This window comes from Xiphophorus hellerii, chromosome 13 (assembly GCF_003331165.1).
Source record: "Xiphophorus hellerii strain 12219 chromosome 13, Xiphophorus_hellerii-4.1, whole genome shotgun sequence".
Classification (NCBI taxonomy): Eukaryota; Metazoa; Chordata; class Actinopteri; order Cyprinodontiformes; family Poeciliidae; genus Xiphophorus; species Xiphophorus hellerii.
In genome coordinates, this window is record NC_045684.1 from 8,165,883 (window position 1) to 8,182,415 (window position 16,533).

Sequence of the window (16,533 nt, forward strand, 5' to 3'; positions counted from 1 at the left end):
GGAAGACATGGATTTTGAAGGGTGGACGCCAGTGGGGAGAGGAAGAGGGAGAGGACGGGGAAGACATTAAACAGATGAAGGAAAGGAAATGGGTGATATTCAAGGAAATAAACGAGAACTGGAAGGAAGTAGTTGCGAAGAAGAAAGGATAGTTAGGAGGAAAGTTGTGAGGGAGGAATTTAAAATAATATTACAACTTAAGAACGAAGAAGAACAGGATAACATCAGCCCCATTGTGGTGTCAAGAGAAATAAAAAAGAAAATTGGAGATGTTGAAATGGTAAAGATTTTGAGAGATGGAAACCTATTGGTAGTTTGTAAAAAGGAAGAACAAAAAATAAGGCTTTAAATGTGGATAATATATGTAAAAAAACGGTGTTGGAGAAAAACATTGTGGGAGAAAATAAAAAAACTAGAGGAGTGATTTATGGGATCCCTCTAGATGAAGATCTTGATAAAATTAAGCGAAGTATTGTAGGAGCAAAAGTAAATAACTTGAAGAGATTGTCAAGAACAATAAATGGAGAAAGAATAGGAAGTTTGTCAATCCTCATTGAATTTGAAGGGAAAGAATTGCCACAAAACATCAAAATAGGTTATCTTAGTTTTCAGGTCAGACCTTATATCCCTCCACCACTTCGTTGTTTCAAGTGTCAAAGATATGGACACATAGCAGCAGTTTGTAAAGGGAAGCAAAGATGTCCAAAATGTGGTGAAGATCACAAATTAGAACACTGTAAAGAAGAAGCACAAGAAAAATGTTGTAACTGTGGAGGGCAACATAGAGTTACGTATGGAGGATGTGAGGTAAGGAAGAAGGCAAAAGAAATTATACAGATTAAAACAACTAAAAACATTAGTTATGCGGAAGCTGTTAAAAATGTGAAGGAGCAGACAACAAGAAAGAATGAACAAATAGCGAGCCAAATCCCACAGCAAAACAAAGTACAATCAGAAGATAATATCACAGTATCAGTAGAAAAACTAATATTATTTGCAGCATATGTTATCAACTGCACTGACCAAGCCAAGCATAAAACTGAGAAAATTAAAATAATAGTGAGAGGAGCTGAAAGGTTTTTGGGGTTTAAAGAGGGATCATGGGAGAACATAAACAAAAAGCTGGAGGTAGATGGTAGATCAGGACCACCAGGTGAAAATAATTAATGCTAATATTACAATGGAATGCAAGAAGTTTAATTGCTAACGGACAGGAACTTAAAGGTTATGTTGATAGTCTTGAGGATAAACCAGAAATTATTTGTGTTCAGGAAACATGGTTAAAAACAACATTAGATTTTGTGATTAAAGGATATAATAGTGTTAGAAGAGACCGACAGGAGGAGAGAGGTGGAGGAGGATGTGGAATATTTATAAAACAAGGGATACAATATCAGGTATTAGGGAAAGGGAAAGAACTTGAATATATAGTAATTGAAATATGGGAACAAGAAGGCAAATTTAAAATAATAAATTTTTATAATCCATGCAAAACGTTATCAATTGAAATATTGGAGGAGTTAACCGAATATTTGGAAGGGAAAATAATTTGGTGTGGGGATTTTAATGCAAATAGTACATTGTGGGGTAAAAGTAATGATAGAAATGGACAAGTTATAGAAGAATTAATGGGAATGAAAAATCTTGTATGTATTAATGATGGGAGGGGAACAAGAATCAATGTAAGAACAGGGATGGAATCAGTTATTGATTTAACAATTGTTTCAGATGTTTTAGCTGGTATTTGTGAGTGGTTCATTGATAAAAATTCAACAATAGGTAGTGATCATTATCCCATTATAATAAGAGTAGGATTAAATTTAAATAAGAATATAAAGGTCAATAAAAAACTGAATTTTAATAAGGCAGACTGGATTAAATTTAGATACTTGAGTCAAATAAATTTAGAGAAAGTAGATATGACAATGGATATAAATGATATAAATTTAGAAATTAGTAAAACAATTATGGAAGCAGCAGATAATTCTATAAAGAAAACAGGGTGTAGAAATGATAAGAAAATGGTGCCATGGTGGACAAATGAATGTAAAAAAGCAATAAAGTTAAGAAATAAAGCATTTAAAGTACTAAAAGGTAACCCAATTTATAAGAATTTAATTGATTATAAAAGAAAGCAAGCAATGGTAAGAAGAACTATTAAGAATGCTAAAAGAGAATATTGGAGGAATTTCTGTAGCACAATAGGGAAAGAAACCAAAATAGAAAAAATTTGGAAAATAATTAAAAGAATGAATGGCATAAGGAGAGAGTTTGAATATCCTATATTAAAAATGGATAATATAAATATAGTAAGAGATGAAGATAAAGTTGAAATATTGGCAAGAACATTTAGTAAAATTCATAGTTCAAATAATATTAGTGAAGAGGGAAGAAAAGGGAGAGAAAATACAAAACTTAAATATAAAGAGTTAGTAGAGAGTGTTGAAGAAACAAATAATCTGTTAAATGTTGAGTTTACAAAAGCTGAATTGAACTCTGCACTCAGAAAGACAAAAAATACAGCACCAGGTAAAGATCGGATTTATTATAGAATGATAAGACAACTTAGTGAAAAATCAAAAGATATAATATTGCAATTATATAATAAAATTTGGGAGGAGGGAAAACTACCATTGAACTGGAAGGAATCAATTATAATACCAATAGCAAAACCAGCAAAAGATAATTCAAACCCAGAAAACTACAGACCAATAGCTTTAACATCCAATATATGTAAAATAATGGAAAGAGTGATTAACAATAGGATCGTATATTATTTAAATAGTAAAGGATATATATCAAAGTTTCAGAGTGGTTTTAGAAAAGGGAGGAGCACTAATGATCCAACGTTATGTCTAGAGCATGAAATTAGAAAAGCACAAGTAAATAAAGAAAGTGTAGTGGCAGTATTTTTTGACATAGAAAAAGCATACGATATGATGTGGGTTGAGGGATTATTAATTAAATTATATATGTTGGACATTAAAGGAAAATTATTTAAATGGATTAAAGACTTTTTAACAAATAGAAAAATACAAGTTAGAATTGGTGAAGTGATCTCAGGAAAATATAAAGTAGAAAACGGAACTCCGCAAGGAAGTATTATAAGTCCATTATTGTTCTTAATTATGATAAATTATGTATTTAAAGATATTGGAAAAGAAATTGGATGTTCACTTTTTGCAGATGATGGAGCTGTTTGGAAAAGAGGGAAAAATGTAGATTTCATTGTAAGAAAATTACAAAAGGTTATTATTGAAATAGAAAAATGGGCGTTGCACTGGGGATTTAAGTTTTCAGTTGAAAAAACAAAAGTAATGATATTTACTCAGAAAAAATTAAACAAGGAAATAAAATTAAAATTATATAATCAAGAATTAGAGCAAGTAAAGTGTATAAAATTTTTAGGAATATGGTTTGATGAAAAACTAAAATGGAATATTCATATTCAAAAAGTGGTAGATAAATGTAAAAAAATCTTAAATATTTTAAGATGCTTGGCTGGCAGTGACTGGGGAGCAGATAGAAAATCACTAAAACAGATTTACACTGGAATGATAAGATCTAACATAGACCTTGGTTGTATAGTTTATGGTTCAGCAGCTAAAACACATCTGGTCAAATTAGACATTATTCAACATCAGGCATTAAGATTATGGAGCATTTAAAACCACACCAACAGCAGCAATAGAAGTGGAAATGGGAGAAATGCCATTAGATTTAAGAAGAACAAAACTAGAAATAAATTACTGGTTAAGTGTACAAAGCAATAAATTTGATCATCCAACTAGGGAAATTTTAAGGCCATGTTGGGAAAAAGAAAAGAAAGAAATGAAGAGTTTTGGATGGACAATTGAAAATAAAATAAAAGAATTTAAAATGAATAGTTTAGAAATAAGTCAAACACCAATATCAATAATACCACCATGGATTCTACCAGAAGCAACAGTAGGCATGTCAATAATGGAAAAGAAACCAGATAAATCTTACATAGCAGATAGTTATTCAGTACAGATTAGGGGTTGAACCAATTAGTCGACTAGTCGACTCTAGGACGTCTCGCGAGTTTTTACTTTTCATGTCGACTAGTCGCAGTCATGTGATTGCCGGTGGTGACAGCCTGTGCTGATCTGACAGCACAGTATACGTCACAAGACACAAGAAAAATAAGTTAATACATTAGTTTAAATGATATGTAGATGGATGCATATTTGTGGTTTTACAGTGTTTTTAAAAGGAGATGGAGTTGCAGCTGCAGTCCACTACAAAACACGAGCCGTCTAAAACTCGCCCCCTTCCCGCTAAGGATGTCACTTAGCTGGCTCGCGAGTGTCTTTGTCACGAAAAAATTTAAAATATTTAAATATTAAAAATATTTAGCTGTTCCGGCAACCAGCACTCCCAGCGAGAGGATTTTCTCTCTCGCTGGGAATACCATTACGAGAAAGCGGGCAAGCCTTCATCCGGCTCATGTTGATGCCCTTGTTTTCCTACATGTCAACCAAGAAAAAACCCCAACAACTCTTAGCGAAGAGAATATTGACAGCGAGTGAACTTTATTTACCCCCCCCCCCCCGCCCCCGTGCCACCTCTTTTTATTGTTTTTACATGCCATCTAAAAGATGTGCGTTTCCTTTTGAATGTTGGTTTCCCAGCAACTTATTATTTATCATAAACTATCCCGATGTTTTGTTGTTTCACTTGTTGCTGTTCTGTGTAAATGCCGTATTTTTCCGTGAAAACGGGTAATAAAGCCTGTACGTTACTCCAAAGCTTTGCGTCTTGCGTTGCTATGACGTCACAACGACTAGTCAACTCGACATCGACTCGACTTTTATCATGTTGACGTTGACTAGAAAATATCTTAAATCGTTCAATCTGCTGAGTCAGCAGAGCTTCCTGCCGCGCATCGGGCGGAGGAGAAGCAGGTGGTTTCGTTGAATTCAGCTGTAACCAAACGGGATCCGTTCATAACAAGTTTGGCTTGTGATGTTCCAAAAGCACCATGTAGTCAGTGTGATCATTTGACTCCTATAGTAACTATCCAGAGATCATCAGCATCAGCCGGTGTTTAGAAAAAGAAAGTCAGACCCGACTTTGTGCAACAAACTTTTCCCCGCTGCTCACGAAGAATCTCCATAATAGACTTAGTAAAAGCAGGAGAAGGAGAGAGTGTGTGTGTGTGTGTGTGTGTGTGTGTGGGGGGGGGGGGGTCAATATTTGCCGTGAAAATAGCTAATAAAGCCTCCAAGTAGTTGTGAAGGGTTTTTGCGCTTACGTCACTATGACGTCACCGCGACTAGTCGACATCGACTGGACTATTATCATGATGTAGTCGACCTTAAAAAATATGTAGTCGTTCAACCCCTAGTACAGATGCATTTAAACAATTATTATCAATATATGCAAATTTATACAGATGCATCAAAAATAAATGGAAAAATAGGAGTAGCTTTTGTAGTACCAGAATTCAATTTAAAAATAGGAAAACGAATTACAGATGGATTATCAGTATACACAGGAGAAATGTTGGCAATATTATCAGCTTTACAATGGGTAGAAGAAATAAAACCATTAAAAACAGTGATATGTTCAGATTCAAGCTCTGCATTATTAAGTTTAAAGAACACTCAATCAGATAGTAGGATGGACATTTTATTAGAAATACTACATACATTATTTAGGATACAAAATATGGGTTTAATAGTTATATTTGTGTGGGTTCCAGCACATATTGGGGTTGAAGGAAACGAGAGAGCAGATAAAATGGCAAAGAGGGCAATTCAAAATCCTATTAGTTTTACAGTTAAAACAAGTAAATCTGAGGGAAAGAGTATGGTTAAAGGAAAACTGATGGAAAAATGGCAAAAAAAAAGGTGGGATGAAGAAAAACAGGAAGATGGTTTTATAAAATTCAGAAAATAGTAGGAGAGAGAAGAAATGGAAGAAGAAATAGAAAGGAGGAAAGGGTGATAACAAGATTAAGATTTGGGCATACAGGACTTAATTATACACTTTTTAAAATAAAAAAGCATGATAATGGCAAATGTGATTACTGTGGAAAATATGAAACAATAGAGCATATTATATTAGAATGTCATAAGTATGAAAGAGAAAGAAGATGCATGAGAAGAGAGTTTGAATGTATTAAGGAAAAGATTAATTTATTAGATATTTTGAGGAAGAATTTGGGGAGTAAACACATACAAATAATTATTAAATATTTAAAGAAAATTAAATTGTTTCACAGAATTTGATTATAGTAGGTGTGTTTGTGAATATGTGCATGATCTAGAGAGGTATAGTATAAAGTTAAGTATAAAAATGGATGAAAGTGTGTGTATATATATATATGTATGATTTATTTATTTAGTTTATTCATTATTGTTATTTGTAGGAGTATATATATATATATATATATATATATATATATATATATATATATATATATATATATATATATATATATATAAATAGATAGTCCATCTCGAACCACACTCCATACCAGTATGTTGCGGTAATGCTACTTAAAGTTTGTTGCCAACCGCCAATAAACTTAAGAAGAAGAAGAAGACAAAGAAAATGGCGCATGGTCTGTTTGGTTGAATGTTCGACTGTTTCTCTAAACGAGTTTATCAACGAGCCGTTAACTGCTGCTGAAGAAACATTCACAGAGTTTAAAGAAATCATCGTCAAGTCGGAGGAAGAGATGGATGATCATCGCAGACTGCTGGATTTCTCCCGGAGGCCCCAGATAATCTTACACCGAATAGGTAGGAACCACCAGCGTTTGGATGCAGGTTAAGGTCTAAATGTCTGCACCTTTCTGTATGAGGATCATTTTAGTAAATGTTCTTTTCCCGTATAAATGATTTTTAACAGGCAAATGAACGCAGACATCAGAATTACGCTGTGAAAATGGCTCATATACACGAAGCTGAATTTGGTTTCCGATTCGGGAAATGGCTAAAGGGTTATTCCACCTAATCTTTCACTAGCTTCCGCATCTTATTCGATTCTAGTTTAAAAACTACAACACCTGGACTCTTCAGACCTGAGCTGGATTATTCTGCTCTAACAGCAGAATATTCAGAACCTTGTTTGGGATTTGTGAAACCTTTTTCTAATTAGTTAAACTTCAATAAAGGTTGATTTCACCACTTTTTGGATCTCTTTCCCTAACATTGATTTAGATTATTCCACACAAGGTGGCAAAGACTCTTATTTATATGAAATTCTTTCACTCTGTCTAAAGTAAAATAGCTCCTGTTTTTGTTTTGAAGGTTTCATAAAGACCATGTGAGGAAGAAGTGGGGAATGTCTTTAAGGAGAGACGGATTCACTGCACTGATGAATCTCAGCTGCTGAATCTCTCTTAAGCTCCTCCTCAGCTGGAAAACATGAATGAAACCTATATAGATATTATGTATATACGCATGTCCATATAAATATGTGTAGTTTAGTGCATATTATTCAGCATTTATAATTATTTAAGCATCTTTATTTCTCTCTGATTGTATTATTTTGTGTTTGTATATTTATATAAATATGTATTGATATCACTAAATAACATATTTCAAAAATTATGACTGTGTGCTTTGTAAAATAATCATAATACAGAAATATCAACACATTCTATTCTGTTTTCCCCACTAAGAATAGTTAAATATGCTCAACCTTATATCAGTCATTCAAAAATACTTTAAAAATCATTTCCTTGTAAATGTTGCTAACCTTTTAATAAGGTTTACAGAAAAATTGGTAAATATCTGTTTAGTATTTAGCGAGTTATGATTGATAAATGCGCTGATACGTCATTGAGTCTGTTAAACATAAAGCTGAGTGGAACGGTCGACCGCTCCAAGATGGCCGCCTTAAATCTCTTCAGTAACAATAGGCAAGAGCGGTCCATGAGGCGTTTATTTATAGTCTATGGGGGAAAAGGGCACAATGACTATGGGCAAAGGTGCATTCATGGGCCCAATATGGGTGGGAATTTACAGTTTCTTTATTTTTACGCCGTTTTCAACTAATACACCAAACAGTTACATAAATAAAAGAAGTTCAATGTCCAAACAACTTGAAAATTGCTTTTATAGTTTATTTTTTTCCAGTTTGACAAGCAAATAACAAAGATCAAATTTTACATTAGTGATGTGTTGAGCAATGAAGCGGGTAAGACAGAGAACTCACATAAACCTGAGCAGTTAAAGTTTTTATTTTTAAATAATAAATCGTTGTCCCTGGTGACATAGCGAGTAACAAGCCAATCACAACCCTCTTTTCTATTTGTTTCTAGTTTTCTTTTGGATCCAGCCATTGTTTCATACAACCAGATTAATCAGAATTTATGTATCAGAATCACAAACATTTTAAACTTGTTTATTCATTGTAAAGCTTCGTGTTGTTTTCACGTTGCCTATTTTACATATATTGTCCAGTTGATGTCACAGTAGAGCAAATGAAGCACCGCGGTGCATCGGCTCATGAGTCGAATGATTGGATGGAGTTCCTCAGGGCTTCATGAAGCTGCATCTCACCATCACTACTTTTCATTGTTTCCTCTCCTGCTCGGGTCAAAACCCACAGGCCCAACCCAGTGCATGCTGGTCCTATACCAGTCCCTATACTTACAGAAAATGGACCCACAGTTCTTAATGTCTAACTTACAAAAGTAAATAACAAACACAAAGCAACAAAAACTAAACAATTATTAACCTACGAATAAAATCTTTAAATAAACCCCAAAAATATAAAGTGAACTAAAATCAAATTTTAATACAAATAAAAGTAATGATAGTTCCAAATTAAGTAATATCTTGAAATAATAAAATTTACTTGTAAATATTAACAACATTGGCAACTATTATTAATTTTATAATAAATAAAAAATATTTAATATCCGTTTGTTTGAGAATTCTCCAATTGTCAGCTGGATTTGTCGCCTGATCTGTCTCTCTGTCTACGCTCTTAAATTTTTCGGTGTGGGTTTTTTCATTTTTTTCATTTCTGTCGTAAACAATGAACGATTTCTCCCATTTACTTCAATAAAATAACGATTGCTTTTTAAATCTGTTTTCTTGTCCAGATTACCTGCAGTGTAACATTTATTACCTGGAGAGGAGATCCACTCTGGACCAGGAGGAGTTGGAACCTCTGCAGGTGAAACAAGAACAGGAAGAGCCTGAAGATCATCAGATAAAAGAAGAGCAGGAGGATCTAAAACACCAGCAGATAAAAGTGGAAGAGAAAGAAGTTTACTGCAGTCAGGCTGAAGAACAGATAGAATTAAAACAGGAGACTGATACCTGCATGGTGGTTCCTATTGATGAGCAAACAGACCACACTGAATCAGAACCAAACAGGAACCAAGTCATCTTCCAGGAAGCCGCTGAAGCTGAGAACCAAAATCAGGAAAGAAGAAAACCTTTCTCATGTGTCATCTGTAAAAAGGGTTTGACTTTCAAATCTGTTTTTGATGCTCATATGAGAACTCATACGGGTGAAAAGCCGTTTTCATGTGTGAACTGTGGAAAAAGTTTTGGTTATAAACCGGCTTTAACTCAGCACATGAGGATTCACACTGGTCAAAAGCCGTTTTCATGTGTGAACTGTGGAAAAAGCTTTAGTCAAAAAACGAATTTAACTAAGCACATGATGATTCACACAGGTGAAAAGCCGTTTTCATGTGTGACCTGTGGAAAAAGTTTTGGTTATAAACAGGTTTTAACTCAGCACATGATGATTCACACAGGTAAAAAGCCGTTTTCATGTGTGACCTGTGGAAAAAGTTTTAGGCGTAAATCGCCTTTAACTCAGCACATGACGATTCACACAGGTAAAAAGCCGTTTTCATGTGTGACCTGTGGAAAAAGTTTTAGGCGTAAATCGCCTTTAACTCAGCACATGACGATTCACACAGGTAAAAAGCCGTTTTCATGCGTGACCTGTGGAAAAAGTTTTATTCGAAAACAAAATTTAACTCAGCACATGATGATTCACACTGGTGAAAAGCTGTTTTCATGCGTGTCCTGTTTAAAAAGTTTTAGTAATAAACATAATTTAACTAAGCACATGACGCGTCACACAGTTGAAAAGCTGTAGAAGTATGTTCCATAAATGTCCTATGTTGTATTTGTTAAATGTGATCATTTTGATCTTCACATTTGGATACTTAGAGATGTTCAACCATGACACATTTTTCTTCATTGATGTTTTATTTTTCTGGTATATTCTGTATCAAAAAACAATAATGATAAACTGTATGTTATTGTATTAACATACTGTTTATGTCAAACTGTATGTTGTGTGTGTACAACATGAAGAGCAGAGGGCTCAGCACACAGCCCTGAGGAGTGCCAGTACTGATGCTGATAGATGAAGAGGCTTGGGGGCCCACTGACTATTTCATGCATTAGCAGAGTTTGACCGGACATGGACTCCCTTCCAGAACATTCTCACATGATTGGACTTGAGGGATTGATTTGTATTATTCTGTACCATAGAGAGTGAGTGGGGTTTATTTTTGTAGTTTTTTAAATCAACAATAGAATGTATATAATGGTTGAGTGTTTTAAAAAAAAATCTACAAAACAGTATTTGTGTTAATTTTGTGTTTAATGTAAAATGAGATTGAATCTGATTTCATTTCTTTCAAATTATGTTAACCAGTTTTACTCTACCTAATTAAAATCTCTTCAAATAAAAAAAATCATTTGTACTTTAAAAAAATGCCAAATTCACCGCAAACTAATTTTCATGCATTGATTGCACAAAGTACATGTAATTATTTTTAATATTTTGCTTTTTATATTTTGCTTTTGCAATATTTTGCTTTCTCTTGTTTTAGCTGTAATATTTTAATCTGTTCTGCTGCAGCATTTAGATTACTGTATTTTAATGTTGAAACTATTTTTATGTTTATATGTATTTTAGAAAGAAATAAACGTGTAACATTTCATTTAACATTAAAAGTTTTGAGTTTTCCTTTAGTGTATGTTGTGCCTGATCCTTGAACCCAGTAGATGGTGGTACTACGGCTATACTGGTTGTAGCCACTGTGGTTCCTGTAACTGATGGGTTGCTGGTTCAAACTTCCCACATGTAACCCAGGTGTCCGCCATGACCCAATCACCTTCCCTTTAAGTTGATTGTCATGTGTGCTTCCGGGTTTTGTTTTTTCTTCCCCACCTTGCTGCTACTCACTGTTGGTTGTTTGTAAAACAACCTGGAGTTTCTGAATCGACTCATCACTCATTTAATCTCTAAAACTTGAAGATTGCGGTGAGTTGTTAAATACCATCTGACTTGACGTTGTATAGCATTTGTAATGATAGCGCCGCTAATATTTCCCTCCTGTTGAATCACTCGCCAGGTTGTGATCCATTGACAGCTGGTGAACCTTCCTGATCTGAGCAAGTTATCATTGCATCCACCTCATCAGATAATCCGTTACTCGACGGTGAGTAGATAATAGGGCGTTATTTTCGCTCTGCTGCGCCAGTTAGCATTAGCATTAGCTCTGATCCATCGACAATCAGTGGCCCACATCAGTTTAGTCTACTTATTAATTACTTACTTAATGAAGAATCACACTGTTGCAGCCGAATTAAAGACCACACCTTTAATATTTAAGGGTTTACCTTTCAACTTTAGATTTGATTATTTTTTCCATGATTTCTTTATTGGTGTTGCATTCCATGTTGGTGCAGCGATGAAATTTGGTACCTAATATGATTTAGTTTGTAGCTACTTTGATCAATCACATTTGTAAGTTGATTGATTTGATTCAATATTGGTTGTTTGTAACGACTGCTAATTATATTATCTAGGCAATTTTGAACTTGAATTATGAAGTGCGCTTTTTTAAAAAAAAAAGGATTTAAATTTTTCTTTTTATCTTCTCCTTTCTTTTTTATTTTTTCTATGAAGTTGTTAAAATATAGCAAGTACATATTTAATTGTTTTCTTGTCTCTTCCATTTAGTTTATATAAATATAATGTTTATATATGAACTTAATGTGTGTTATCTGGCCTTTTAGGTCAGGTTTTTCCCCTTGCATTGACTCACTTGATGACGGAAGATGGCGAGCTACCCACCCACCATCTGGTGGTAGGAAAACGGAACTACACTTTCCCTACAGAAACGAACTAAACTCTGAGTATTGAAAAGGGAACATAATTATTCTCTTTTTGTTCTTGGATCTATTGTGGACTTTATTACGTTTGAAGTATCACTGGTTATTATTATAATTGTTTTTGTTGGTTTGTTTTTTTCCCCTTCTGTTTTTGGAAATTTATTGTTTTGTTGTTTTGGTATTATTATTATTATTATTATTGCCACTGCAATAAATAGCAATATTAACAAACTTTACTTTTTTGTATCAGTTGTATTAATTATTCACCCCACTCATGACTCCGTGCCGTACCTACTTCTGATTATACAAACTGGTTAACACTACACCTCGCAGTCAGATCTGCTCAGTTGAGAAAGGCGCTACACACATCCATCTCAGTTGTTGAGTCCTTGAGCAAGGCACCAAACCTGCCTTGCCTGCTGTTAGTCAGAAGTCCGATGGTGCCGATTGTGTAGCAGCTTCTGTCAGTCTGCCCTAGGGCAGCTGGGCTACAATGTAGCTTACCACCATCAACATGTAAAGCACTTTGGCATCCTCTGCACTAGATAAATCGCTATACATACATTTACCATTGACTAAACACTTGCATTTTGTCTTTTTGTTGTGTTTTGTGTTAAACTTGTCCTGTCTGACAGTGTGACACTCAGCATTGTCGAGTACCAAGGTTAAGCCCTAAAGACTTGCATAAGTGGACCATTATGGCTTCCCCCTGATATTTACATGAAACTTTATTAGAAACTGCTTTGGGTTTATTTTATTAAATTGTAATGAGACGGAGAAGAAAGCTGGAGAGAAAAGAAAGGTGAGAAAAAGGTTTTATAGGGGCCCCCTCCTCTCACCCAACTTGATATAAAGGTGATCACAGAGAGGAGGGAGCCAGAGACCAAACCTGACAGACAGACCAGGCACACAGAGACAAGATCACATGTTCCCATTCTCATGTGTACACCCAGACATTCAAACCCATGTAGACAATGTCAAAATAAACAAAACAAAAATGGACGCCATACACCCACTTGCATTTCTCATACACAGAGATCCAACAACCAACCAGAACCAGGACCACCAGCTTAGGAATCATTCAAACCAAACCCCTATCCCAAGTCACAAAGCCAGCCTGCCAACCAAAGGATCCACCTAGTCCCAATGAAGAAGATCCAGCAGACATACAGGGCACTGCGTTAAATTATAGAACCCCAACCCAAGAAATGGACCGACCGACTACTTCTTGAAGCCCATCAAGAAAATGCAGTGTGTGTGCAAAGCAGTAATCACAGCAAAAGGTTGCTACTTTGAAGAAAGTAGAATATAAGGGGTATTTTCAGTTGTTTTAAACTTTTTTGTTTAGTGCATATTTCCACATGTGTTATTCATAGTTTTGATGTCTTCAGTGTGAATCTACAATGTCAATAGTCATGAAAATAAAGGAAACTCATTGAATTAAAAGGTGTGTCCAAACTTTTGGTCTGTACTGTATATGGTCTAAAAGTGATCTAAGCTTAGATTTAAAACTTATAAGATAAGTTTCTCTTTAAAACAAAATGACATTGTAACTGATGCTGTTATTTGTAAAATTATATTAACCAGTTCAACTCCACCTATGTAATAGCTTAATGAATAAATAAAAAATAATTACTTTTAAAATTCATTATAAATTAATTTTCATACATTGATGGTTCTTGATTTTAGAAAGTATGGTTGATTATTATTGTCTTCAGTAATTTAGTGTTTCTGTTGTCTTAGTTATATTTTTCTCTGTTCTGCTGCAGCTGTTTTCTATTATAGATCACCATGTTTCTAATGCTGGAACTAATTTAACCTCCACACATAGTTATATTATTAGTGTCTTAGAAAGTAAGTAGAACATTTGCCTTTCCTGTGAAAATGTCGTGTTAGTGCTGAATGTTACTGCTGAAAATTGTAGAAACATTTGAGTTCAACTGCAGAACACTTGCTGAAATGAAATGAGTAGAAGCAGCAGGAAAAAGTTAAACAGTGCAAACCTGTCAGCTAAACTGAATAACTTAAAATTACATCCAACATCCCTCCTTAAAACTTTAAATATGGCATAGAAATGCTTGCAAAGGTAAAATATAAGGTCATATATTGAATAATTTCAGTATTAAAGAGAGTAATAGCATTTAACCCATCTAGTGCAGTAGAAAGAAACTACAGTATTATTAAAATACCGGTAGAAAAATCAAATAGATAAAACCGTTAAAAGTCATTTACACTCGACCACCAGCACCGCACAATTAAATGAACAAGCCGGTGCTGATCGGCTCTCAATAAGCCACAGGATGGGCGGAACCAGCGGTAACTCCGAACAAAGCAGCAGCGATCATTGTGGATATACGGAAACTATAGGAAAGGTTCTGATCTGGTGGAGTGAAGAAACTGTGAAACATGTTGCGGGATGTAGGAGATACGAATCAGAAGACAATATTAACTTTAGATTTGTGGAAAACTGGAATACTAATATTGTATTTGTTTTATTTAGATAAAGTGGAAGAAAATAATTTACGTCTTTCAAAGAGAACTGGCACTGTATGAGAAATCTTTAGATGTGATGATCGTAAGATCCACAAGGTGGCGGTAATGCAATGACATGAATGAACGACAGTCATAAAATCCCAAAGAAGAAGAAGAAGACAAAGAAAATGGCGCATGGTCTGTTTGGTTGAATGTTCGACTGTTTCTCTAAACGAGTTTATCAACGAGCCGTTAACTGCTGCTGAAGAAACATTCACAGAGTTTAAAGAAATCATCGTCAAGTCGGAGGAAGAGATGGATGATCATCGCAGACTGCTGGATTTCTCCCGGAGGCCCCAGATAATCTTACACCGAATAGGTAGGAACCACCAGCGTTTGGATGCAGGTTAAGGTCTAAATGTCTGCACCTTTCTGTATGAGGATCATTTTAGTAAATGTTCTTTTCCCGTATAAATGATTTTTAACAGGCAAATGAACGCAGACATCAGAATTACGCTGTGAAAATGGCTCATATACACGAAGCTGAATTTGGTTTCCGATTCGGGAAATGGCTAAAGGGTTATTCCACCTAATTTTTCACTAGCTTCCGCATCTTATTCGATTCTAGTTTAAAAACTACAACACCTGGACTCTTCAGACCTGAACTGGATTATTCTGCTCTAACAGCAGAATATTCAGAACCTTGTTAGGGATTTGTGAAACCTTTTTCTAATTAGTTAAACTTCAATAAAGGTTGATTTCACCACTTTTTGGATCTCTTTCCCTAACATTGATTTAGATTATTCCACACAAGGTGGCAAAGACTCTTATTTATATGAAATTCTTTCACTCTGTCTAAAGTAAAATAGCTCCTGTTTTTGTTTTGAAGGTTTCATAAAGACCATGTGAGGAAGAAGTGGGGAATGTCTTTAAGGAGAGACGGATTCACTGCACTGATGAATCTCAGCTGCTGAATCTCTCTTAAGCTCCTCCTCGGCTGGAAAACATGAATAAAACCTATATAGATATTATGTATATACGCATGTCCATATAAATATGTGTAGTTTAGTGCATATTATTCAGCATTTATAATTAAACATCTTTATTTCTCTCTGATTGTATCATTTTGTGTTTGTATATTTATATAAATATGTACTGATATTACTAAATAACATATTTCAAAAATTATGACTGGTTGTGTGCTTTGTAAAATAATCATAATACAGAAATATCAACACATTCTATTCTGACTCTAATCTGTTTTCCCCACTAAGAATAGTTAAATATGCTCAACCTTATATCAGTCATTCAAAAATACTTTAAAAATCATTTCCTTGTAAATGTTGCTAACCTTTTAATAAGGTTTACAGAAAAATTGGTAAATATCTGTTTAGTATTTAGCGAGTTATGATTGATAAATGCGCTGATACGTTTTGAGTCTGTTAAACATAAAGCTGAGTGGAACGGTCGACCGCTCCAAGATGGCCGCCTTAAATCTCTTCAGTAACAATAGGCAAGAGCGGTCCATGAGGCGTTTATTTATAGTCTATGGGGAAAAGGGGCACAATGACTATGGGCAAAGGTGCATTCATGGGCCCAATATGAGTGGGAATTTACAGTTTCTTTATTTTTACGCCGTTTTCAACTAATACACCAAACAGTTACATAAATAAAAGATGTTCAATGTCCAAACAACTTGAAAATTGCTTTTATAGTTTATTTTTTTCCAGTTTGACAAGCAAATAACAAAGATCAAACTTTACATTAGTGATGTGTTGAGTAATGAAGCGGGTAAGACAGAGAACTCACCTAAACCTGAGCAGTTAAAGTTTTTATTTTTTAGTAATAAATCGTTGTCCCTGGTGACATAGCGAGTAACAAGCCAATCACAACCCTCTTTTCTATTTGTTTCTAGTTTTCTTTT

At 34.5% G+C, this 16,533-nt stretch overlaps 3 long non-coding RNA genes across 3 annotated transcripts; 2 read left to right on the top strand and 1 right to left on the bottom strand.

Annotated features, from left to right (window-relative positions):
• The first annotated feature begins 11,037 nt into the window (after window positions 1–11,037).
• Window positions 11,038–13,284, top strand: LOC116731008 (uncharacterized). Its single transcript, XR_004341462.1, has 3 exons — window positions 11,038–11,283; window positions 11,375–11,461; window positions 12,042–13,284. It is a non-coding gene; the product is annotated as an uncharacterized LOC116731008 (long non-coding RNA).
• Window positions 11,672–12,216, bottom strand: LOC116731062 (uncharacterized). The gene is made up of 2 exons (XR_004341520.1): window positions 12,152–12,216; window positions 11,672–11,727 (listed from the first exon to the last, which is right to left on the bottom strand). It is a non-coding gene; the product is annotated as an uncharacterized LOC116731062 (long non-coding RNA).
• Window positions 13,285–14,892: 1,608 nt separating the features above from the next.
• Window positions 14,893–15,609, top strand: LOC116731040 (uncharacterized). The gene is made up of 2 exons (XR_004341496.1): window positions 14,893–14,988; window positions 15,499–15,609. It is a non-coding gene; the product is annotated as an uncharacterized LOC116731040 (long non-coding RNA).
• The last annotated feature ends 924 nt before the right edge of the window (window positions 15,610–16,533 follow it).